This window comes from Pyrgilauda ruficollis, unplaced genomic scaffold (genome assembly GCF_017590135.1).
Source record: "Pyrgilauda ruficollis isolate IOZ18807 unplaced genomic scaffold, ASM1759013v1 scaffold1, whole genome shotgun sequence".
Classification (NCBI taxonomy): Eukaryota; Metazoa; Chordata; class Aves; order Passeriformes; family Passeridae; genus Pyrgilauda; species Pyrgilauda ruficollis.
In genome coordinates this window covers 2,061,507-2,087,507 of record NW_024508100.1, presented here as the reverse complement: position 1 = coordinate 2,087,507, position 26,001 = coordinate 2,061,507, and the positions used below count along the sequence as shown (strand labels likewise).

The following is a 26,001-nucleotide window of genomic DNA, read 5'->3' as shown; positions in this document are numbered from 1 at the left end:
TAACATGACACTGATTTTACAGGGTTGTATTAATTGTATTTGTAGTATCAGATATTTGAGTCAGAATCCAGTATATAACTGCACCTCATCCTCTAGTTCCTGAATAATCTCCAGAGAATTTATTCCTCCTATTCTTCTGTTAATAAAAATATTTTCAGGCTAGGTATTTAGCTTTTATACAGTACAGATGCGTGGCTGGTAAAAATTTTAGAAGCTTTAGAAGTCTTAAGTACTTGATGGTAATATGTATTATTTCTGCCTGGGGTCAGGGAAGATGCTCTGATGCTGCTTTGCACTGTGCTCTGGAAAACTGAACTGTACAAAGATTAAGTGTCTAGGTAAACATACTGAAAAATTTACGTAGTCATCTAATTAAAGCAGTCATGTTCAGCTTGCACAGAGGCAGTTCCCATCCTCAGGGAAGTGTAGTCTGAGATGCAAAAAAAGGATTTTATTTTGTTTCCTCCCTTAGTGCAGTCAGGATGGGAGTGTGATTATGCAAGTGGAAACAAGAAAATAGAAGTGGAGAACGTCTTTTAGTGCTGGAGGCTTCTGCTGCTCCATCCTCGTGTCCTCGTTCCAGGAGGTCAATACTGAATTGAAGGGGGCCTCTCCTGGAACAGGAGGAGTTGCATGGAGGCTTTGCCAGGGAGGGAGAACCCAGCAGAGATGTCCCTCCTCATTAGAGAAGCCATTGTGGTCTGATGGACGGGTCATTTGGAGTTAAGAAACCTGTGTTTTATCTTGTAGCTCTTCTGAAGTCAGGTACCAGGTTAGAAAAAAAAAAAAAAAAAGCTGCCTCTGCCTCTTCTTTTTCTGTGACAGAAAACAGTGAGAGATGTTCTGGGATATAAATAGCAGTAGGCTGTTGGAATACTCTTGGAATCCCTTTAAAACACAAGGCTTTGCTGTTTGTGAAAATACCTGGCACTTGCAGGTACACACCCTTTGGTACCACTGGAGATGCAGAACTCTGCAGTGGTTTGTGGGCCTGCTCAGATACCTAAATAAAAAGGTTCCTTCTTCTGCCCTTTCCTATGAGAACTAAATTTAAATTTCTTGTGACTTTGAGCAGATGTATTTGGGATTTTTTTAAAGCCAGAAATTAGCTGTTAAAAATTATTCATGTTTCTCTTTCCCCTGATGCTTATTTTTCAAAGTATCCTCCCATGCACTGAATTTTCAAACCTTTCATTCTGCCAATTAACTGGAGACACAGCAAAAAAACACACCAAAAATTACAGGCAATGGCAGTAGGAGAGCAAAAGATGAAGAGTAAAGACTCTTTATTCTTTTGATCCTACCTGTATTTTTCAAAAAGTTTCCTTGTGTGCTAGATAATGACACTCAAATACAATTAGACTATGACTCCTGCTAATAGGTAATCAAGAATAATTATAAGTTTTAATTAAATACACGATAAATGCCTCTTTTTGTCAAGGAGTGCACATTTGAAGAAATAGTTTTATTAAGAGCTACGAAAACTTTTTCCCAGGCAATTTTATCACTATTTCTTGTTCCCTGCTGTTCCTTTCTGTCTTGAAGATTGCATCAGTCACACGCATGTGGTTTTTTCCTGGGTATCAAATACCACTTAGGCAGGTGTTACTTAATTTCCACAACATCTGCCAGTCATTTTTGGTTGTTGTTGTTGGTTTAGCTAACCTGCAGATGGTCATGTTTGCCAGTTTGTGCAGTGCTCCACAGACTCCCATCCTTGTTCCCGGAGTGCTGCCCTGCACTTCCATGCAGGCATCATCAATTTATCAAACTCAAATAATTTAGTAACAGTTACTTCTTCTTCTTGCAATAAACAAAAGCAGCTGTGCTCTAGCTATCCTTATCTGCATGAATGCATAGATTGTAAAGGGCTTTTCTGACAAACAAGACAGAAGTTTAGAATTTCAAACTGGAATTTAGGGCATGTAAGTCAGAATGAGTCGACACTGATGTTTAGAAACAATATAATAATGCAGAGAATGAATTAGTTACCATAGTAACTGCTTTGTTTTAATAATTTGGTGGGGCAATGAATAAAAGGAGCTCAGAAAGAAGTAGTATCACTCTTAATTACATGTGCAGCGAGAGAGGTTTTGTTCATTAATAGTGGAAATTAATTTGATTTTATAACAGATTGAAGAATGAATGTATAAGTTTTACTTTAGAAAGGCAATAAAAATGATTTACAGATTTTTTTATTCTTATTTTTTCTACCCCCGGGAAAAAACATAATCACATTTTACATTTTATTATGGCAATGCAGATTATTGATTTCTTAACAATAAAACATGCTCAATATATTGCATTGTAAGCGTGGCTTCAATCTGTGTGCTGTGATTTGTTGCCTGGCAGTTGTTGGCAGCCTAGCAACATGCTTCAGTCCAGATCTGCAAAAGGATGTAGACACCCAAAGTTAGGAGTTACAGGAAAGGCAGGTTTCTCAGTACTTCAAAACCCATCCAAAATCATCAGCACCTTGAAATCCCTTTGTACATCATGGATGAAATTCAAGTTCACTGCACACTTTCAAGATCACAGAATCCCAGGATGGTTTGGAAGGGACCTTGATCATCTCATTCCAACCCCTCTGCCATGGGCAGGGACACCTTCTACTAGACCAGGTTGCTCCAAGTCCTGACCTTCTGAATTTTCTTTCCTCTTGCAGATTTGAGAGTTTTGTGTGCATTTTGTGACAAATGCAGGATCCTCAAACAAAGACAAGGCAGGGTCCCCAAACCGACGGAGCTCTTTTGGAGGCAGATGCGGAGCGAGCAGAAGCCTCCTGCACTCACAGGCAGCACGGGTCAGCTGGAGCCTGTTCTGCAGAAAGAGGGAGGCACAGAGGTGCTTTGCTGCAGAAATTGGTGTGCAGAGCATGTCCCAGCACCTCCCACAGCTGCCTGTGTGCTGACCAGGCTGTGTCTGGAGACTGGCAGCTGTCATGGAAGAAGGAATTACTGCTGATGTCCCACCAGAGCCTTCCACAGGGCACAGCCTCTAATTTGTGTCTGCCTTCTCATCTGGTGCCCTTTTTAAAATTCTCCTTGACTACTGGCAGCTTTTTGGCTGAAATTTGCTGGTGAGTTAAAGATTTAATTATGGAGGGCCCAGTGGGTAGATGGACAGACACAATTAGGTGAGCCTGGCTTCCTTTGAAAATCTGTCTGAAAGGAGCTTAGATATTGCAGACAGAAATAAGAAATGCCACCTCATTACTCCTTGGCCGAGGAAGTGATGTCCATCACCTGACCCAAACCATGTTCCCTCCCTGGACCAGGGAGCCTTAAAGTTTATTCTCCAAGCACTGCTCCTAACAGTGGCTCTTCTATAGGTGAAGGAGTCTTTCCAGAATCAGGGAAACTTTCTGTTCCAGGTTATCATCAATCCAAAGCTGAGCAGTGTTTTGGAGGGAGGTTTGTTACTCTTTCTGTATTGTTTGCTGCTGTCTATGTAATGCAAGCTCAACTCATTGTGTCAGGGGGAAAAAAAAGGGATAACTAAGCTCAGTAGTGACTCAGAAAGGGAAATTCAAGCTTCTCTGTTTCCAGTGCTTCTGTGTGTGTAAGTTTTGGAAGGAGATTTAAAACTATGGACTCTTTCTCCTCTTCGAGGTGAGTGCCTCCATCACTGGGCTGTTCATGTCCTTGACACCCCCTCTCTGGTCTCATAAGAAACTTGTCCTAAAATAAATATTTCTAAAAGCAGTGTATCATACCTCCAGACCATGTTTTCTTCCTTCTTCCTTTATCTCTTAGCTGTATCTAAATGAAATTAAATTGTGATGGTTTTGAAAGGGACACCAAGTTGGTTTGAACTTTCCTTGGTACCTAATCCTTCACTAGAATTCTGAAATGTTTGTTAATATAATCTTAAAGTTTACAAAATCCTTTCCTGTTTAATTTCTGTGTGTCAGTCTTTGAAATGTCTCAAAATGTCAGATGATTAGATGAGTTTTGCCCCCTATCCAAGATGTTGATAGAAGGAAGTGAAAGGAAGTTCATTCCAGGGCTGCAAACATCCAGTGAAGGGGTTTTTAGTTTTAGTTTTTTAGTGCTTCCTTTTATCTGTGTTAACCATAAATCAGAGGTTATTTTATAGGTTCCTTGTGATTACAGTAATCAACAACATGACTGTATCCTGAAATAGTTGGTGAAAGAAACTTCACAGCAGCTCCTCAAAGGCACTGGTGTGCCAAGGTGGTGGCACTGGTGCATCTGATGTTGTGGTCTTGCAGTCAAATGTGATCTTTAGCTGCCTTTTCCCCTGCAATTCTGAGTCTCATTTTCTTTGTTTTTCTGCTTCTCATTTTTTAGTGTGGGAACAAAATAATTTTTGTTCCATTCCCGGTTTTCTGATGTTTCTTAAGTTATTCTTTGTGATATGTTTTTTTTTGGTTGGTGATACACAAGTGGATTTCCACTAAAATTCAGTAGCATTAAATGTTATTTTTTAAATTTAATGTTCAGTTCTGTTCTATTCACTCTGATTTTATTTGCATTAGCCTTTTATGAATGGAAGCACCTGCAAATATGTTCCTAAAAATCATAGCTTTCCACATAGTTTAAAATTATTTAACAGTTTACTAAGGGATCGCTCATGAAAAACACTCCTGCCCTGCCTTGAAATTGTGGATTCTTCCTTTTTAAAAGAAATACCAATGGGGTTTTCATGTCAGCTCCCCTGGTGGTGCCAAAGGCTTGCTGGATACAAGCTGTGGTCTTTCCTGAGCCATGAATGCTCCAGAGGGATGATTGACTTGTACCTCCTGGAAATTTCCATCTAATTGGAAAACATATCTGCTGAATAAAGTTTGTAGGATTGTTCTAGATAAAAAACCTTGCATTTTATGCAGTTTTAAAAGCTGTCTTTTAAAATTATTTACAAGGCAGACTTGTAACTTAGCTTAAGCTTGCTGTAACTTACAGGCAGGTTTATCCTTTTGCATTGATAACATTTGAGACCTTTCTGATAGGAAGATGGAGTTCAAAGTTTAAAAAGGTAGTTTAGCTTCACTCTATACTAGTCAATTATGAATGTTCAGTTTAACAGGAAAGCTTTGTACTAATAATTGTGCTAATTGTGCCCAGTTGGACATACAAGAGACCACTATTACATTTTGGAGTACTTATTTTTAATAACTCCATGCATCTCTTAAAACTCCTTTTGAGTACATGTGAGTACACATGCACAATACAGATCACTTGAAAATATAATAAAATATTTTTTTTGTATCCAAAAATGAGATATTTAATTTAAAAAGCATGTTTAAACAGGTAGTTAGGCTATTCCAGCCCCTGACTCCTCAGTCTTGGAGTAGCTGTGACCCCTAATTTGCCTCATTTTTTGTGTCCATTCTGTCTTTTTTGTTCCTTGTGCAGTTCCTCGCTCTGGATGCAGTTTTTATCTGTTCTCTCTTTTTTATCTCTTGATGTCTGAGTGTGGCAGAGCTTGTTGTGTTATCAAAGCTGGACTCTCCTTCCTGGAATTCTTTGCCTATTTGCAACAATTCCATAGGCCAGAACTGCCACAAGGCACAGAAATTAAAGGCTTATCAGCATTTCTCCATAGGAGCACAGAGGTGCATTTTCTGTTGAAAATTTTTCTTTAATTTGGTGTTACAATTGAACTACATTACATCCAGCATAAAAGGAGGTTGATTTATTAGCTGCAGTTAATTTAAAAGGCTGCTGAATACTCCCCCCTTCCTTCTGCAATATAAGTGCTTTTTGGGTTTTTTTGTAAGTTTTCAAATGTAGCTGAAGCATGGGACAGACCCTGACTTAGGCTGCCAGGTTTACAGTTGCCAGTGTTTTTATAAACCTTAAATTGTCTTTTAAATAAAACTTCATAAAATAGTAGAAGCAGAGTTTTCATGATTTGTAGAAAGTCCATAAATCTATACTTAATGTACCTGGGCTACTTTGCTATTGATGTAAAGGGGTTTACAAATTTGAATTGATGTAAAGGAGTTTACAAATTGATACGAAGTTTTTTTTTGCAAAACTGCTGGAACCTCATATTTTAATTAAATGTACTGAAAACTGTAAAGTTCTAGAGAAGTGATTCTATGCAGCATTCCTTGGCTGTGAAGGACAGAGCAGGGGGAGGGAGGTAAAGCTAAAATTATACATAGAAGCACATTCAAGATATCATCATATCCTTGACATTAGGAGTATAATCTGAGTTGTAGATTGGCAGTAATGCCTAATGATTTTGCATCCAAAACCAGGTGACCTTGTTCTCCCCATTGATATATGCATAATGCTTTTTTGTGGTTTCTATTAATGATGTATTTCCTTTTTAATCAATTACATTTCAATTACATTATGCCTTTTCAGTAGCATTAAAGGGTTGAGAAAATAAAAACTAATTTGGTAAGAAAGTGTAAGCTGAAAAAAAGGAGTTGATTTAAAAAAAACCCACCCCAATATTCATCTCAGGATGATCATTTGAGAAACAAGACATGCTGACATTGTTGCCAATATTTTTTCTTTTATGACACCTAAAATACCAGGCCCTTGAACCAGTTACCTTCAAGCATTAGTTGAGTGTTTAGCTGCACCTGCTCCATCATCTGTTGTGACCTGTGGTGCTAATTTTATTGTAAAAGATGTTGTCCACAACAGCAGTCAAGTTCCTAGTCAAGTACAAGGAAATGTCTTTTAATATTTAGCTCAACTGAGCAAAATTTGGTTTTTAGAACAGAACCACTGATTTGGTTCTGTTTTACTTGCTGAAAGGTTTTTTGTGTGGCCTCTATAGAAGGTAAGGGTAAGCTACAGCTTTTTCTCTCTAGGTTTATTTAAGAGTAATATTGATCATATGATGTTATCAGCAAGAAGAGAATCAGCATAGCTGCTGCTAAGACAAAAATGTATCTAGACTTGAGGTTTCAGCAGTGGGTAAGGTTATTTTAAGATGCACTCACCATTTGAAGATGTTCCATTAATGCTTGAGATTAGCATATTTTTTAAATGGCAGGAAATTTGATGGAAACATTTAGAGTTTGCTGGATTGGATGTTTTCAGAACTCAGTTTCTGTGAAGCTTGGCTATAATCCTCCCCAGTTTTATGTTTTTCAAATATGACAGTGTCTTCTCTAAAAACATTTGTCTGGTTGAAAATAAAGTGGGAGAAAAGATTGCGTGGTAAACCAGCGTGTCATTCACTGAATTCGGTGTTAGTCAATTCAGAAGTGATGTGGAAAAAATGCATTTACAGAAGTTTTATTATGCTGGATAATAAACTGCAAAGTACCATAAAAGCTTTGTGTGGCAACTAAGCATAAGCATGGTGAGCTATCAGCGGAATCAGGTCATTAGGAAACTCCTCAGCTCTCATTTTCTCTGGCTACTTTATTTTCTTCTGGTTCTAATTTTCATATTTTTTTACTGTATTTCATAATAAGGGAAAAACCATTCTAACCTCATGTTTCACAGATACAGTGATGTCCATGATATCTTAATTAAATAATAAATTACTGACAGCATATTGATTATTGGTCTTGTAGCTGCAGCCTGCATTGCCACTGCTGGGCTGCCTGTTGTGGCCTCTACCAGTGCAAAGAGGGGAACAAGAATTCAAAGAGCTGGTGTGGTGTAAAGAAGAGGACTCTTAACAGAAGTAAGCTATGCACTCAGGATTTTTTAGGTTTGCTGATGTGCTTTGAAGGTGCCTGCCTCAGGTACCCAAGCTATGAGTGGCATCCTGTGAAGACCTGGGAGGTTGGTGAGGGCTCTTGGAGTTGAAAGCAGGTGCCTTTAGGAGGCAGTTCAGGACTTGCCTGAATTTGTGACCTTCTCCATGGCTGCATGTGGATCCAGCTGGCAAGCAGGAGTGGGGAGCACTAACATTTCTCCTTGCAAAAGTCTTGATGAGCTGTGCTTGAAAAGTACCTGACTCAGAACGGCACTCTATGCTATTGATAGTCAGAACATCAAGTCCCTTTCTGGGAATAAAGAAGAAGATTTTGACCTACTTTAATGGAAGTGTAGCACTTAAAATATTCTCTTCAGCCCTAGGATTGAAAACAGTGTCCTGCTTCCTGCACAGGAGCCCAAAACCCCTCTCCTGTTATTTTTGCAAACCTGTTTTTGTTCTCAAAGCCATAATCAGCAGGCACAAAGTGAAACTGCCGTGTGCAGGTGTAGGAAGCATTTCTCCATACATCAGGTGAATTATGAAGCTCTACTGCAGGATATTTTAGGTTACTGAAGTTTCACAAAGGTTGAAAGAGTGAATAGGTTCGTGGAAGAAAAATCCACTAGGTTTGCTGAAACAATTCTGATTGATAGAGCTCTTGAATGGCAAATTGCTGGTGGCAGGGAGAGATTCTGAAATACAAGCCTTGCCCTTCTTTCATCTTCTTTTTCTCACTGTTATTTTCCTGAATCTAGCAGCAGGGGAAAAAAAAAACCCAAACCAAGCACTATTTAGCAAGATTAATCATTAGTCTGAACCCATGACAAGCTTTTCTTGCACCCTTGGTTGTGGAAGGCTTCTATCTTTCTTGCCCAAACTTAGTAGAACTTTGGAGGGTCCTTCAGTTCTTTGAGGCATTCAGCCTCATTATTAGAGTCAGAAATTAGAGCTGCACTGCCCACCTGTAGTGCACAGTGCATAACCCAGCACTTCAGTGTCTACAGCCTCAGGTACCTGCTGCTGTGCATTTCTCATACTTCCCCATTAGCCCTGGCAGCACAAGAAATAATCACAAATTCAAATATCCATTCTATAGGTGTTGTAAAAAATTTTAATTTTAGAGATCACTGTTCAGGGTTTTTTTTTTGGTTTTGGGTTTTTTTTTTGGTTTTTTTTTTTTTTTGGTCTAGCTCACAATGGCTAAAGTATTCAAAGAAAGAGATATAAAGGATTAAAAAAATAAATAAAAAGCTCCCTGTACTTGCAGTAATGCACAATGTGGGATTGATTCATGTAACACATCTGTGACCAGCTCCCTACAAGTGGTGTAGTGTGTGATTAAAGGTACAGGAGATCAGAACAAGGAGTAGCCAGCTGTGCTTAGAGTCCTTGTGGCAGCAATTTCTCCCTGGAGTTGTTTCCTTATGTGTGAAAGGAGGATAACACTCATCTGTCAGAGGCTTAACTCATTGCTGGTTTTATAGCAAGGTGAAAAGTCTATATATAGTTTAATAAAACCCCCTACAAGGTATTATAGAACAGGGTTACTTAGTGTTTAATAATTTGCCTATTCAAGCAACTGTATGTATTAAGGAATAATTGAAACATATTTACAGAGCAAATTTGAAAGAAAAATAATAGCATTATCAAGCTAAAAAGCTATAGCACATAATTATTATACACTTCATGATTCAGCAGCTGAGCTGTTTTTGTGCATGTAAATGATTTTTACCTAATGGATTATTGCAGCAGTGGTGAGTGAGCACACAGGACTCTCCGAAGGGCGTACCTTGAGGACACTGCAGCAGCAATATTTTGCTGTGTCACGAGATTTTATCATGCATAAAGGACAGATTCCTTCATCCTCGGGAGTTTCCAGATGGAAACCACAGATACATTTCTGCTGCCAGTGTACAGGAATGCAAAATGTTCTTAAAAACAAACTGGTTCTGTTAGTACAGGGCTTTTTTTTTTTTTAATTTAAATATTACCTCATGAAGTGTCTAACTTGTAACAGCAGTTATACAAACTACATCCAAAAAATGAAGAAACTTATGTCTAATTACAAGAATTTTATGAGTGGTATCTTTTATTTCTTATTTTTGAAGCAGGAGCAATAAAAATATAAGTGGATTTTACTTTGCTGTTACATTGCTCTATATTTGTCAAGTCCTGATACTAAACAAATAGTAAAAATACAGTGTTGATTTTATTGCTTTAGTTACAGAGTTACCAGAAACACTTTACTACACTTCTCCAAGATTTCCAACAAGTTTGAGAGTGAGTACATAGAAGTGATTTCTCAGGTTTGGACTGCATCCATTACATTATGGAAGTGATCTTTCTACACAGCCAGAGATTTGGGTACTAGATAAGGCAGGTATAGCTCCAGTAGGATGAGATTTATCCCCAGAAAAAAAGAATTGAAAATGTAATTACCAGTAAATTGCATTGAACTGGGGATCTGCCCTGAAATAAGGGCAGTGATGCAAACATTAACTAGCAGATATTAACTAACAGGCATTACAAATAAAAGGGAGTGATGTGCCAAACTGTAACAGTTTATCAGTCCTGGGTATGGTCTCAATTACAACTCTGTGTTTGTGCCAAGCATTCTTTATACCCTTAAATATGTAAATTCTACATGATGTGTCTCTGGGCTGTGCAAATACAGTATTGTGTTGACTTGTGGTTTTTTTTTTTTTTTGAAGAACAACATCTTTCTACTGCACTGATAAAGCTAAGGGAAGAATGGGGAAATGTCTGGCAAACTTTGGCATTTCTGATGGAGCCTTTAATGTCAGTCCAAGAAGTAATAGAGCTACAGAGAGATGTGAAGATGCATAGAATGAAGTTGTTAAAACTGTTTGCTTTGGCCTTCCCTCAAACATCTACGTGATAACAGGAAACTTTTTGTTGAACTTGAGAGTCAAATAAATTAAACCAAACATTCCTACTTAAAGGAACCTCCTCCCCAGCCAGTGAGTAACTTTCTGGTTTATTGAAATGTAATCTCTCATTGAGAGATGACATGTCTCTCAATGAGAAATAATTGTTGAAAAATTACACTAATACAAAATTTGTTTAAATATTGTTGTTGATAATATTACACTAATACAAAATTTTGTAATATTGAAATATTACACTAATACAAAATTTTGGGTTTTGCCAAGATGCTGTTTGATGTCTGCGTTGCCAGAACCATGTCACTGTTTGCACTATCCTTGGCAGTGGCTGTTTCAGTGAGGTGGCACTAGCTGAGCACCCTTGGGCACAGAGCCTTTTAACTCCTATCCACAGAGGAAGGCTTAACAAATTCTGTGGAGATTTACTGTATAAACCTTTTATTTCTGGCCTGAATTCAGAGTTCTGTCCCTGAGTTTTGCAGCAATGTGATGAGCCACAGTTAAGCCAGCGAGATCGTGAGTGGAAGAAGAAAGATCATCTATGAATTGTCTAAGGTTTTACTTGAGATGACATGATCTGGAAGTTTCTATCATTTCTAGTCAATTGTAAAGGAGCTTGAACTTTGGATAACACACCTCCTTTAGGTTCTTTGGGTGGTAGGAAGGATCTGAGCTTGAAGAGGACTCAGATCAACTTCCCTGGATCTGAGGTTTAGATGGGAGAGCTGTTATTCTTGAAAGCTGCCCCGTTGGCTATGTTTCTGTGTCTTTACAATAAAAGTCACTCATTCCTGATGAGAGAGCATTTAGAAACTGAAATGTATCTTAGGCTGTCCACTCTGCAGTATTTTTAATATTGAGGACATTAGTTTCTGGAGCTCTGAATGCAACACTCCTTAAAAGCTCTGTTTGTGTGTGTGTTTACTTTTCAGAGTGGGGCAATGAAAAATCTGTTGTGTTTTTATGCCTATATACTGAAGTTGTACAGTCCTGTTGATCTGTGTCCACATTGCAAACAACTTCTCAAAATTTAGTGTAGAAGCTGAATTGCTTTGTATTTTAATTTATATCCTTGTATGTTATACATTCATTTTCTCTTGGAGCTCAGTCTCTTGTCTGGGGGGTACAATTGCATGTTTCAGTTATGGTTTATATGCCTATATATTCCTAAATACAAGAATGTCTCCAATTCTGAAATATTTCCCTGTGTAGTCAATATAAAGCCATTCTTGTGTGTCTGTCTACCCCTCTTCCCTTTAAATTAAGTTGTGTATCAGATATTTTTGTTCCCATTTATGTCTGATATTTTGGTGCCCTTTCTTCCTCTGTGTATCAGAATCCACTTGCATCATCTCAGCTGATTTTACCAACATCCTCATTACTTATGCTCCTTCACACACTAAATTAGCATTGAATTATGTGTTGCATGAATTTACTTGACAGATAAAAGGAAGAACATTTCTTGTGTCTTGAATGAGGAAATGAGTACAGTTAAAACATTGTGAAGGCTGGCCATCTGCAAAGAGGGACAGTGTCTGTTTTCTGTGAGAAAGTGAAAAACAATGCAGTGTGCATTGCCCTATCAGAGCACTTGCATCCTTTATTTAAGGCACAAAAGAAGGGCTCCCAAGTATTCCTCAGTTTTTCACATAGAGACTTTATTTATTAAACTGGCACAAATGAAAAAAACAGTGATACAAAAAAATTGCATGTTTGAAGGTGCATGTGAGCAAATGTACAGAAACAATTCTCTGATGATTCAGCTTCTACTTTGGTCCTTATCTCAGACTCCAGAGCTGCGTTCCCCTCGTCATTATTATTCAATTATGTCATATTTTATATACATTTTCATCTGTGTGCATCAATGAGGCAGAATGCCTGCTCTGAGTAAGCACTTGGGATTCCATCTCCAAACTCTGCTTTAATCAATATTGTTTGCAGTGACAGAGTGCTGTGTAGAGTCTCCTTTTCTTGTCTAACCTCAGATGGGAAATACAACAGATGGGTTTCACCGTGTGCTTTTGGCAAGGAATAGCATGAAAATAGAAATAAACCTTGTTGCATATGTGCTTCTCAGCACGATGCCTGTAATCTGCAATAAATATCACTAAAAAAGTGCAAACTTATTGCCAGTTAACCATTAATCAGGGAAAAAAAGTTTAATAGAATGAGCTTGAGAGCAAATGTATCTTAACCTTTACATTAAAAACTGGTGGTAGGCTGCTTTTTCTCGTGGTCTCAGGTGAGATGACAACATAACTCAGTGTGCTGTCATGAGCTAAAAGAAGATGCAGTTACGTTTTTCCAGAAACAGCAAATCCATTGTTGTGTGAGCAATGTAAAAAATATGTAAAATATAACAGACTAAAGGAAGAAATATAATTAGAAGACAAAACTGCATATCTTTAATTTTGTTTTCAACAGTACATATTTTCACAAATTACCAATTAACATTTTGGGTCACCTGAATTCTACCATTATGTGTAAATCACGTAGGTTTGGTAGATACTCAATTTTTTTCAAGAAAACTGTAGCATGTTTTCTGAGCTCTAGATGATCCAACGGTAACCAAGACATTTGAGATGATAAAGTGGTTCAATCTGTAAAATCCTTGGAGCTGGCATGGAGATGACAGAGGTTGTCTGTGGCTGCTGTTGTGGGGTGAGAGTCTTGGGTACCTCGGTGTCTGAGCTGTGCATCCTGTCCCAGTTCCAGTGAGGAGGCTTTTTGGAAGTCATAGATGAGGATGTGTGTTTATCCAGGACTATCAGCAAGATGTAATTTTAATAATGATTCATCCAGCCTCTTGTGCAGCTCAGCTCTTAGACTAGTTTCTGTGTGTTAGTACACGAAGTTATTGAATTTTTTTTTTTTTTAAATCCTATCAACTAGGATAAATAAAAGCTTAAATTTTTAAATTTAGAGATTAATGGTTACTTCTTTGGATAAGGCTAGATCTCTGGACTCTCTGTGAGATGCACTCTGGTTCTTTCTACTGAGGACTGGACAGTATTTTCCTAACAGTGATTTCTTCTTCAAATCTCTTCTTCAAGGCCCTGGTCCCAGGGCAACATACAGGATGTCATAAAATTCTAAACCTTTCAGGTTTTTCCATTATATATAGTAATTATATCAATATTTGGTGATGATCCTGGTCATTCTATTTTCCCCAATGGCCAATGCAACATTCTCTGACCCACCACAGACTCATCAGCCATGCCAACTGTTCCCTGAAAAAACAAAATGTTCTCTTTAACTGGAGACTCTGAAGGAAAAATGGAGGTCACCTGTTCCTCCTTCCCATTCAATGTTTCCATTGTTTCACTGATGTCAGTTCTGTGCTTCTACTAAAAACAGTAAAGAAACAGTCAAGATTCAACTGCAGCAATTCATGTAAGCCCAGAGCAAAGGAACCTTTTACTTCTTTCTGTCACTCTGCTCAAATGTGGATTTGATACACATATACAACACCTTCAATTATATATTTTGATACTGGTTGGTTGAGTAATATCAAAAGAAATGTATCTGTTCAAACCCACAGTAAATCAATAAAAGTGTAGCAGTGGAAGAAAACACAATTAAATAAAAATGTTTTCTGCCCATGTGGGATTTCACAGCCCTCAGTAACTCAGACTCCTGGGTTTCCTGTGTGTCAGAAATCTTAAAGCATTTGAGTCTGAGTTGGATTCCAGAGGACACCTTTCATTTTCACTCTATTCCCATCTCCCATCGTGCCTGAGATGAGGTTCCTTACAGACACACCTTGCTGCTCTTGTAAAGGCTTCCAGGGCAGAGGGGAACTTAAAATAGCATTAATTAATTTAATGCAATCTCTGTTTGCTTTCACTTTTCCAATTCAGCAGTAGTGTTTTGTGTAAGTAATAGGTAATGTGAAGCAGTTTCTAATCTTCAGTAAAACCAGAAATTTTTTTGTAAAGGAGTAATTTTTTTAATCAACAAGTTTCTTCACGTTACTCTGTTGACAGTCCCTTGAAGACAATGCTCTGGCATGGCTAGATCACAAGGAGCCATAGCAAGTTGGTTTACATATTTTATTGAGACCACATATGTTATCTAAAACACAGGTTCTGAATTTTTATTCTCCTTCTCTGACATACAATTCTCTTCCCCCTCTTTCTTCTTTTTTTAAGAGCTTCAACTGCACTAAACAAAATTATAAGCAGATATTTCCATTGCAACGATATCTAGCTAATAAATGAAAAATTGCAAATCAGCACATTAAACCTCAGATATTTTCATGCAGCATCCCTATTGCCTCATGCCATGACTATCTACTCCTGTTCCCCCATCCCTTTTGGTTGACTCTTCAAATATGGAAAATCTACTCCTCTGTATCCTTGTGAAATCCCATTTCTCTGCAGTGTTATATGCTCTAGTGAGCCATTTAATGTACAGCTCAGTTGTTTTTGTTTACTGATGCTGTAAATTTTAGGTATTTCACTCTTCCTCACCCCAAAAGCCCAGTGGACCAAAAGGACAGTTTGATCTTTTCAGATACAGTCACTTCTAGAGAATGAATTTACCCTTTTGATGATGGGATTTCCTCTTGTGGGGGTTGGGGAAATGTCAGATTCAAAATATACTGCACTCAGCAAAGGGAGTGACTGAACAATTTTAAAATGAGAACTTGACTAAAACTAGTTTGAGGAAAATGAGGGGGAATAGCTTAACTTCTGACATTTTTAGTATCTCTTGATTTATCTGTTGCTCTATAAGCCAATGACAGGTCTTAAATACTGGGATATTCTTTTGCAATTCTTTTGTCATTGCACCCATTTTGTCCTTTTAAAAAAGAAAACACTTAAGTCCAGTCTTTCTAGACACAAATTATTTAGACACAATACTCATAATATTTCATAATGGAAATAAAAATCCATTTTTTGGTATATTAATGCCAGCCTATTATCACTGACATCAACACTGTTATTGTTTATGGATATCTGAAGTGTCTATAGTAGGAAGCATGCTAGTGCTGGATTTAAGAGAAAGGATAAGGTACTTAGCAAGGCACTGTGGATGCCACTTTGGGAAGACTTTGGTACTGTATGGTGCTCTGCAAAGATTTTTCCAAGAAATTGTATTCTTTTCAGTGATTAGTTTTTATTCTTACATCATCACCCCTGTCATTAATAAATTCTTTACCTTTTGAATTTTGTGCATGTCTTAGTGTTAAAATGACTCCTGCTTTCTTTTCCTGACATTTACAGCACTTTATATGATTAAATGTCTGTTTAAATGGCTGTGTAGGGCAAGTAGTTCTGTATACTTGGTGGAGTTTGTATGTTTGGAGACAAGTTTTGGGGACCTTCTCATGGGTCTAAAATTTTCTTTCTAGATTCTTCACTGGTGCAAAATAGGAAATAATACTTCCTAGTGCTACCCAGAAGATTCTGGGTGCCCCAGACATGACAATGCTATGAAATGAAGAAATACTGTTGAAAATGTTTGCTTTCTTACTTTGTCTTCAAGTATTTGGGTTATTAAAGGGATGAGGATGTTTGCTTAGTTGGTGTAGGGAATTTCTACTTCAAACAAAGTGAAACTCGTTTCTCCATGAATGGCTGTAGCTTTTCACCCATTTTTAAGTGCTGTCCATGCCAAGGACTGCTGCAGGGAACTTTGCTACCTTCTTAAATTAGTCCCATTTTTTCCTTTTCTAAACTGTATTGAGTTTTATTCTTTGATTAAGTAAAAAGTAATTTTTTTTTCAAATAATCTAAGCATTGTAAGTGACACAAAAGTGTTACAAGTCTGCAATGGAAGCTGTTCTTCCTCATCTGTCACTTGTATGTTCATTGGGGTGGTGGAGGAGAGATGTGTGTCTGGAGCAGGGATTTACAGCCCAGATTAAATTACAACACTTGTATTTTTCCATTATGTATTATTCAATGCATTTTAGCAAAGAACTGAAATTGGCTGTGTCAGGGTAGAGTTCAGCCTTCACTACAGGATCAGTTGCTGCTTTTTTGGAGAATTACAGAGCTTTTGTCTTCACAGAGAGAAGCCTCAAGTACAGGCAAATATTCTGGTTTGAAGCTTTAGTATATCCAGTACTTCTAAAAATGCTTAAGCTTTTTTTTTTTTTTTTTTTTTTTTTTTTTTGGCAGAACAATTTTTTGAGCTTCTGAAGGGTATTAAACTGTTCAAAAAAGGCATATAGGAACAGACAAATATAAATGTTAAGCTGTTGTTTCTGATTTAACCCTCAAAACTGCTATATTCTTACTCCTGTTGCAAGAGGGGCTGTGAGAAGAAATCTCACTCTAGCAAGAATGTGGGCACAAATGCAATGAATGATGTTAGTTAGTGTGTATTTTACCTGGTTTTATACCTTCAGTTGTTGTCTGCATTTCAGACAGCTTTGAAAACAAACATATTCCTTTCAGTCAAAAATAGGTTTATATCATCCAAATTGAACAGTATTTTCATTCCAGGTAGGCTAAATATGTTCTGTTATCTGTGATTCAAAGAGTTTATGAAGGGATAGAGAATAGGGGAAAAGTCCATCTTCTTTTCTTAAAGAAGAGGTAATTAATAAATACGTGTAAAACCTCCAAAAACCTTCCTCATGCATGCAGAGCTGTGATGAGAAGGTGGGCAAGGGAACTGAGGTGTGTTGGCCTCCTTGTGAGCAGGTAGGGAAGCTCAGGAGTATTTTCAGTTGTGGAGTTCATGCTTAAGATAATTTAGGTTTTTTAATCAACTGGTGGTTTCTTTCTGAGTCAAAACAAAAGCTGAAACCTAACCAATGTCAGCTCTGCAGTCAGTTTACTCTGGGATTAAATAGATCTGAACTGTTATCTTAAGACTATTATTAACTGTTAATTGGCATTTAATTCTAGTTAGTTTTAATATAAAGACTTTTCTGTTAGGAGTTTGTTTTGCAGGACAAAGGGAAAAGCATATTTGTGTAGCCATAGAGAGAGAGGCAGGTTCAGTGATGTCTGATCTAACACAGCATCAAGGGGAAACAGCTGTGATTTAATGAGCACGAAGCTGAATGAAGTTCATAACTAGGGCTGCTTTATTGATGTTCTTGGAAGGGTTTGAGAAAACTTCTCTCCCTGCACGTGGCTTCAGAGTTTAACCACGGAGGGAGGTGGTGCCAGGAGCAGGGTTTGTGTCTTTGCGTCTGCAAAACTCCAGAGCTGGGTTGTGCAGTTCTGTGTAATTGCATAATTAAAAATGCAGCTTTTTGTGGAACACACCTCAGTTAGCAGAGAGGGAGAGAGATGTCCTCAGCTCCCTGGCACCTCTGCAGCAATCCCACCCTTTTGGCCAGGGGTCTGTATCCCTGCTGGCCTGCTCAAGCCAAGGAGGATCCCTTGGGAAGAGGGATTTGGGTTCTGTGCCTCCAGGGCAGTCCTGGGCTGCTCTAACATACTGAGGGATTTAACAATACTGTGTGATTGTTCTGGGATAGGGAGACAGGTACAGGCAGAGACTCTGGTTTGATGCCTTGTATTGGCAGTGCTTCTAAAAATGGTTCAGCCTGCTTAAGCAGTAGCAGTTTTTGGCAGGACCATTTCTTCCAGAGGTTCTGAAGACTCTGGTGTGCCAAAGGCAGCCGTGTGGAGTGCAGGGCAGCTTCTTTCACCTCTCTGGAGGAGCCTTCACCCTTCATTTCTAAACCACCACAGTGTTTTGAAATACAGACATTATCTCTTGTTCAAAAAAACAAAAAAGCTTCAGCACAGCCCTCAGCACTTGTGTGTTTTATGGAATACCGTGGAGCTTATTGTGAGTTAATTCAAGACTCATAAAAATTAGTATTTACTGCTACTAGGAATTATAGGCTTCCACCTTATGAGCTACCAGGAGTGAACAAGCTGAGGTTTGGGTTTTGGCAGCCTCTTGAAGGTCAGTGAGACCTTGGTTGTTGGAATAAAGCATCCACCAAGCCCCAGCGTGGCTCGGAGCACTGCGGCCGATCCCTCAGAACGTGCCCGGCACTGTCCCAGGGCTGCAGCCAGGACACGTCACCCAGGGCCATCTGCTGAATAATGATGGGGCAGAGTCCAGACACAGCCCTTGTGTCAGCAACTGGAGGCACAGCTTCCTTCTGTGGGTCCTAACTCCCAGCAAAACCATGGATGGAATGAGAGCGGAGTGGTTGCTGCTGGAAAACTGGGCTAAAGAACCATTTATTCCCACAGAAATTCATCACCAGGTGTTATTCAAAAATAATTTTTTCTAAAAGGTGTGGTGTTGCAGAAGAGGTTACCAGTGGAGTGTTGAGCTTGGCTTGCCTGGCACAAGTAGAGGGGCTGTGCTAATGGCCAAACTGAAAGGCATCCTAAATATAACAATGAATCAGGATAGATGTTGCTGTAGAGATTATTTAGTTGTAACACAAGCTCACCAAATTAGTATGGGTGCTATACTTAAAACAATGGAAATAGCAGCTCCAAAACAGAGATATTTTACTGTACAGCAAAGGGCTAGAGAGCCTTTCTTACAGTTTGTAGAAAAAACAGCTACTAAGCCCATCCACAGATATTATATAGAAATAACTGAGATTATGTTGAACACTGGGCTAATAGAGGTAGAATCAAATCCAAAACATAAAATCCAAGGTCATATCTTCTAAGTGAGTAATAGAAGAGTTTTGTAAAATAGAAACTTGCAACAAGATTCTCATTATAGATAAACAGTACTTGGATGATCACGGGATGTGCTTTAGCAGCCCCTGTGATATGCATAAAAACAAGTGAACAGAATATTCTGCTCTATCAGTATGAGTTCATCATTTCTGAGCAGTTTAATGAGTAAGGTGAAGAGGCTGTCATCTCAGAGGGAGACATGAAGAATATATTCATCTTTAGATACTGTGTGGAGCAAGAGGAAAAGAACTGAAAGCCAATGGCTGCAGAAGAAGAAACATGGTGCAAACAACTGCTGAATGAATTGAGGTTGAATTCTGGAAGAGGATTCCTGATGGGCAGAGCCCCCAGAGTCCACCACAGCTTTCCAAGTAGAGTGGTGGCAACAGAACAAAACAGATTTTCTTAATAAGGAAATTTAAGTTCATGAAATAAATTATTTTACGTCTCTCCTATAACATCCCAAGGGAAATCTTCTCAGCCCTGTGCTTCTAAGAAATGTGTTATGCCACTAGTGTTTATACTTTATTCAAAGTATTTTCTTTATCTGGGCAAAGTGTAGATATCATCAACCATACTTGAGACAACCCGCTCTGGAAGTAAAATCCTGTTGGGATAAATGTTGTGCTACAATTACCTTGATATATAGGCTACATGTGTAATAGTAAGAGAAAAGCATATTTAAGTAATGTATAAAATATGTCACCACAAAAGAATGTACAAATATCCTTCAAAAGGAGCTCAAAAGTTCCAAAACAACACTCCAGGGAAGAAAATCTAGGAGAAAGTAGATTAGCTACAGATACTCATTTCTGGATGTTTTTCTTAATAGATGCTGATTTGAGAATGCTGATGGATTCTTAAAAGCCAATCTTAGATTTTAATGCAGTATCAACTGTTTTCTTAAATTCCTTATGGTCTCAAAATTGCACCCATGAAACATCAGCTATGTTTACCAAAATATTTTCAAATTTAGATGAGGGTTGCAACACAGGGAGATAGTTCAAAGAAAGAAGTGTGTATCTAGTGTTGACAGTTTTGCAAAATGATGTGAATATGCATTCAGAATTTTCACTGTAACTGAAAAAAATAGATTTTTACTCTTCCAAAAAAAAAAAAAACCCAAAAAAATCAACCCACCCCAAACCCCAACCCTATCATTATAACGCATTTTGACTTTAAAAATAGCATTTTTTTTTGTGCTTTAAAACAGAAAGTATCAAGGTTTTTTAGTGGAGCAATTTATTCTATTGCCGTTGAAAACAAATGTGGAGAAAGAAAACTCTCTTGGCTTCCTATCTTTTTGTTAAAATTCTCTGCATAAAATAGATCCTATGGATCTGTGACTTTTAATGCCCTACGAGAGTGCAAAGAAAAGCAAGAAAAGCTTAACCAAAAAAATAATAACCTGAGTTCATTGTTGTATCATGGTAACTGCATAATTAAATGCTGTAGATGTGACAATTTAATAGGTGAGTAAAAAAATGCTCAGATTAGTGAGAACACAGAGATTGCCGGCCCCCAGCCCAGACCTGTGTGACCTCCCTGCCCTCACCTGTGGGTTTCTCTGGGTCTGGATTGAAGGCACTTGAGACAGTGGTTCATGTTTGGACTCAGGTGTTCATTATTTCTCAGGTGTTTATTATTTCTTACATATCAGTAAAACAGTCTCACTACTGTGAGTTTGGCAGCTTTTCATTAGAAGGCACAGAATGGCCAACACTCTCTTGGTACAAGGTCTTTTAAGGCTAAACTATCCCATTAAGAACTGACACCTAGATTATTTTCCCTTTTAACCCAATAACTGATCCCACAGAGCCCACAATGCAGACTTTTCTGCCCAATTACAAAATGCCACCCAAACCCATGAAGAAGCATGAAGAAGAAGCATGAAGAAGAAACCCAGGATGACACCCTGTGCCTCCATCTTGCTTCCATCCACAATATAGCAAAAATCCTAAAAGCCAAATTTGTAACCAAGTGATACAGCTACACTACTCTCTATAATCTATTTCACACTTTTGTGGATTTTAGTCTATCTTGAAGTGTGGGAAACTTTCTCCATGAATGAGGGTCCAAGTCAGTGCTCCCCTGGGGGTCAGGGCACCCCAGAGCAGACAGAGAAATATTCCCGGTGCTCTGGGTTTCCACACCTGGGGAAGGGCTGGAGGTGAAGCCACGAGACCCCACAGAGCTGCAGTAATGAGTCAGCTCTGGAGCCTCAGAATAAGGGATTTGTGGATCTGTTATTGCAAGTCCAGAGGAGGCCACGAAGATGCTCAGAGGGCTGGAGCACCTCTGCTGTGGAGGCAGCTGAGAGGGCACCTTCCAGAACATAAAGGGAGTGACTTGAGAGCTGCAGAGAGACAAGGGCATGCAGAGACAGGAAAAGGAGGAATGGCTCAAACTGGCAGAGGGCAGGGTTAAATTGGGTATAAGGAAGAAATTCTACCCTGTGAAAGTGATGAGGCCCTGGCACAGGCTGTCCAGAGAAGCTGTGGCTGCCCCATCCCTGGAAATGTTCAAAGCCAGGCTAGATGGGGCTTGGGGCAGCCTGGTGTAGTGGAAAGTGTCCTGCCCATGGCAGAGGAGTGGAGCTGGATGATCTTTAAGATCCCTCCCAACCCAAAGCACTCTGTGATTCTGTGATAGCTGGATGTACAGACAGGATAAATGCAGCTGTCTGAGAGGCAGCACTTCACAGCATGACAGAGATTTAGCAGAAATGTTGGTACTTTTGGAGACACAGTGGTCTATCAAGACCTCTGTCAACGTGGGAGGTGCTTGCTTTGAGTCAGACTAGTAGTGCAGGGGTAGACAAATTTTAATTTGCTTTTGAGTAACTTAAGATATTCAATAATTCCAGTTTCCAAGAAAAGAATGATGCAATTTATTCTTGAAGTACTTAATGAAATGATTATTGAACTGGGTCAGGCCATAAAGTGCCCTCTAGCCCAAGGTCCTGTATGAAACAGAAAGCAAAACCAGACCAACTCTGTATGGAATTTCTGATATTTCCAGTGTATGGACTTCTGACCTGACACAGCTTCTGTGTTGCCCTCAGTGATATACACATAGATACATGGATATAGATATATAGATATCTATATAGATATATTTATTTTTTCCCCCCCTGGTGGTCCCTTTGACTCCTGTGGACTTAGGTCCCTGCACTCATCTGGGAAGGAGGAAGGTCTGGTAGAAAAAAATGTACCAGGACTGAGTGATTGGTACCAGATACAAAAGTAATAATGGACATTGCTGGCCACTGGAGTGGCTCACAGATGTTTATCATAGAAGTGTCATTTGGGTGATGAGATAAAGATGCCCTGGTATATGTGATTATAATACTCAGCATTACACATTTTAGAGCAGATTAGGTATACATGTCTGCATGTATGCACTCAATATCAGGGATAAATTTGGGTAATTATAGCTCATAATTTATCTCGTTGCAGCTATTTTTGAAAGTTAAATAATTGCTGATAAAAGGGAATGGTAATTTATGGCAAGAGAAAATGCTCTTGCCTCATCTTATGTGGAGGGTGGTGGGTGTAATTCTGAAGCTGGTCCTGTTTGCTGCTTCTCTAAAATATGCACTGCTGCTATCTCTAGGCACGTTTTGGGGACTGAAAGGATTCACAGCAATGTGGGTATTTTCTTAGTAAATGAAGTGATCACCATGCAGAACGCTCGTAAAATATTTAGATAAATGCTTGTCTGTAAGCGGGGACATGTAGGTATGTTTTCTAAATAAAGATACTTAATTTTGAAAGAAAATAGCATAATAAATTTCTGGTTGCTAATAATATGCCAGAGAATAGATCTTTTTTTTAAACTGATCTATATTGCCTCAGCTAGGGAAGGCAGCAGCTCATTTAAGTAGTAAGCTGTTTTTAAGGAACCATGTCTGTTTATTAACTTAACGATGTTCAACAAATTATTAGATTGAAATGTAGATACTGCCTTTGAGAAGATGAATGTCATGAGAAGGAGCTGATGGGATTATAACTTCAAATATGTTCCTGTTTATGTGTTTAATGTATTATTAAATGTCATTTGTTTAAGAAAGAATTAAGTTAATAATGGATCTAGTATAAACAAATATTGTTTTTGTATCACTTAGGCTCTGTTTGAGTTTTGTTTCATGACAGCATTTCAGAATTAAGATTCCATTATTTATTAGCTAGAAAGAAGGATGGGAGACAGCACATCTCATGTGTTTAGTTTGGAAATCCATGGAAGTTGAGGAAGTGGCTGAACATTATGGATGTGAAATACTCAAAAGCATGGAAGTCTGCTTCCAGGAAATGCTGGATATTTTGCTATAAAATAAATATTTGGAAGATCTGACAAGACATCAGTCATGTGAAGACACCCTGAAAGCACCACGTTATCTGGCATTGTAGAGGATTAAAATTAATTTAGGACAGCCTTCCAATGCAGCTGGTATGGCACAGTTAGCCTGGAGAGACCAAGTACTACGGGAGATTCAGGAAGTAATAATTGTAAACTTTAATGAACATGATCTCAGTATTTTAAATTCTTCATTTAGGACATGGTTCAGAGCTGTGTAGGAATAACCCAACACAGACAGTGGACATTGAGGATGTGCCTAAGTATGTTCTTCCCAGTAGTGAAACCTTTGTCATAAGAGATGCTCCATCGACCTCCCTGAGAAAGGAAGAACTTCTCCAACAGCTTTACAGATGGCTGGGAAACCTCTTCTCACTGCATTCCTCAGCAGGGGAAAATATCCATGCAGGAAAACTTTATCATGTGTAAAATATAAGACCTTCAAATTCAGCAGGATTCATTGTGTTCCTACATTCAAGCAAGTTCTTTAAACTTAAAGTTATTCAGCAGGCACAAAATTATGACCAGCAGGGTCAGTCTATCAGGTCAGACCCTTGCTTTGTGTATTTAAGTACATTTGCTATCATCCTAAATGTGCTAAAAATCTTTGTGTACTCCAGCAGTGACTGATGAAGCCTGACTAGTTAAGGATTTAATCTGGTGTAAATCTTCCCCTATGTAGGTAATCTGGTTTTATTACTCTTAACAACAAAATCAGCATTGTATTTGAAGGAATAAATTACAAATCAGGGACAAGTCTAGAAAGTAATTACTGTGAATATGGTAGTGAATTCTTGAGCTGCCACTTCACTATGGGGTTTGGTTGGTTTTGTTTTGGTTTTTTTTTTTTGGTTACTTTTGGTTGTGCTTTATAAAACATGTTTATGGACTATGTCAGCAATGTTCTTCCTCAGTTGCTGTTGCAAAGACTATTTTTGTAGTTTATCACAAAATGCCAGATTTGCTCAGCATGTAATTTAATCTTATGCTTGGAAGCATCCACATTACTTGGTTATCATGAAGTTATTCTTTAATAAAAATGTATGCTTTGTGATCTATATTTTATTAATTTGGTGAGTCAGTTTATCGATTGTTGCAGATGCCATGAATGTATAATTTGTCACAGTTATTGGTTGCCTGTCAGCAGTTCACAGCCACACAGTGTTCTTGGCTCTTGGGGCACCTAGGAAAAAAACCTCCCTTGATCTGCAAAAGAAAAGCTTTCTCCTGTAAATTATCATCAAACTTGGGTTGATATCGGGTTTATCGCTTCACAGCGTGTGTTATCCTGTATTAGCCAAACTCTGTGAATATATTCATAGTGTGGCCTGCTCAGGCAAGGGCTTTGAGTAAATACAATTTAGTGATTTTAAAGCTGGGGGTGAGGAAGAAGGAGGACAACATCAGGAATGGGAGGTGCACGCTTTGTCACTGTTTTAGTTCGCTCTGAACTTAGGAATTCTGGGGTCACCAGACTGGAAAAACAGAAGAAAATTCTGAGGCATTTTTCTCCTCCTGTTCTACAGTAGATAGTTTTCCGCTATAATAGAAGGCAGTCATGAGTTTTGTTGCTTGAAAAGTTTATTTTAATGTTAATGAGTTTGATTTTTATTTATTTTTTTTTAAAAAAGGGCCGTTTATTCCCTATATTTTAGCAAAGCAGGTATTTATACCCACAATTGTTTGACCTGAATAAGAAACTTTGCTAAGAATTTCGCCGTGGCGATACAGATGAAGCAGCTTTGCATGCTGGAGTGGAGCTGTGTGCTTGAAACATCTGCTGGTTTCGTTTTGTTATTTTTAAAGGCTGGTTCTGCATCCTGGGAGCTTGTGGAAGGCATGCACAGAGCTTGTGTGCCATGCCAAAACCCGCATTTTTAAAGGCTGGTTCTGCATCCTGGGAGCTGTGGAAGGCATGCACAGAGCTTGTCTGCCATGCCAAAACCAGTGGCTGAGCTCGGATTTTGGCTGGGCTAGTTCTAGTGGTTTATATCCCTCATCTTTTGGGATTCTCTAAAATATCACTCTCTGGTGCTTCCCGGCCATCGGTCGTGATTGAGGCAAGAGGATGCTTCCACACAGAGCAGAACAAGTTCCCTGGGGGTTCCCCAAGTTTTTGGTCTCTATAATTAATGTACAGCGGAGGGACTACATTAAAAAATCCGTGAAAAGGCCCTGCCCAAAATAAGGGCAGAGGGAAGTTAAAAGAGGGGAGCGAGAGAGAGGAGAGAAATAAGAAAAAAAAAACAAGAAAGAAAAAGGGTGGGGAAAAACAAGGCGGGGTGGGGAAGGAAAAAACCAGAGGAAAAAAAGAATTAATCGCGGGGGGCGGGCGAGGAGCGCCCAGAGCCGCTCCCCGCCCCCGCCGCTCCCGGCCGCCGCCGCCTAATGAGCTGCGCTCTGATTGGTCGGGCGCCGGCGGCGGGCGGCCGCCATTGGCTGCGGGCGTGGCGCTCTCCGCCCCCATTGGTCCG

General features: G+C 38.9%; 1 protein-coding gene across 3 annotated transcripts in view; it reads left to right on the top strand.

Moving 5' to 3' along the window:
* The window catches only part of CTBP1 (C-terminal binding protein 1), a 237,330-nt gene that overhangs the window by 61,831 nt on the left and 149,498 nt on the right, over positions 1–26,001 (top strand). The gene's annotated exons all lie outside the window — the stretch shown is intronic.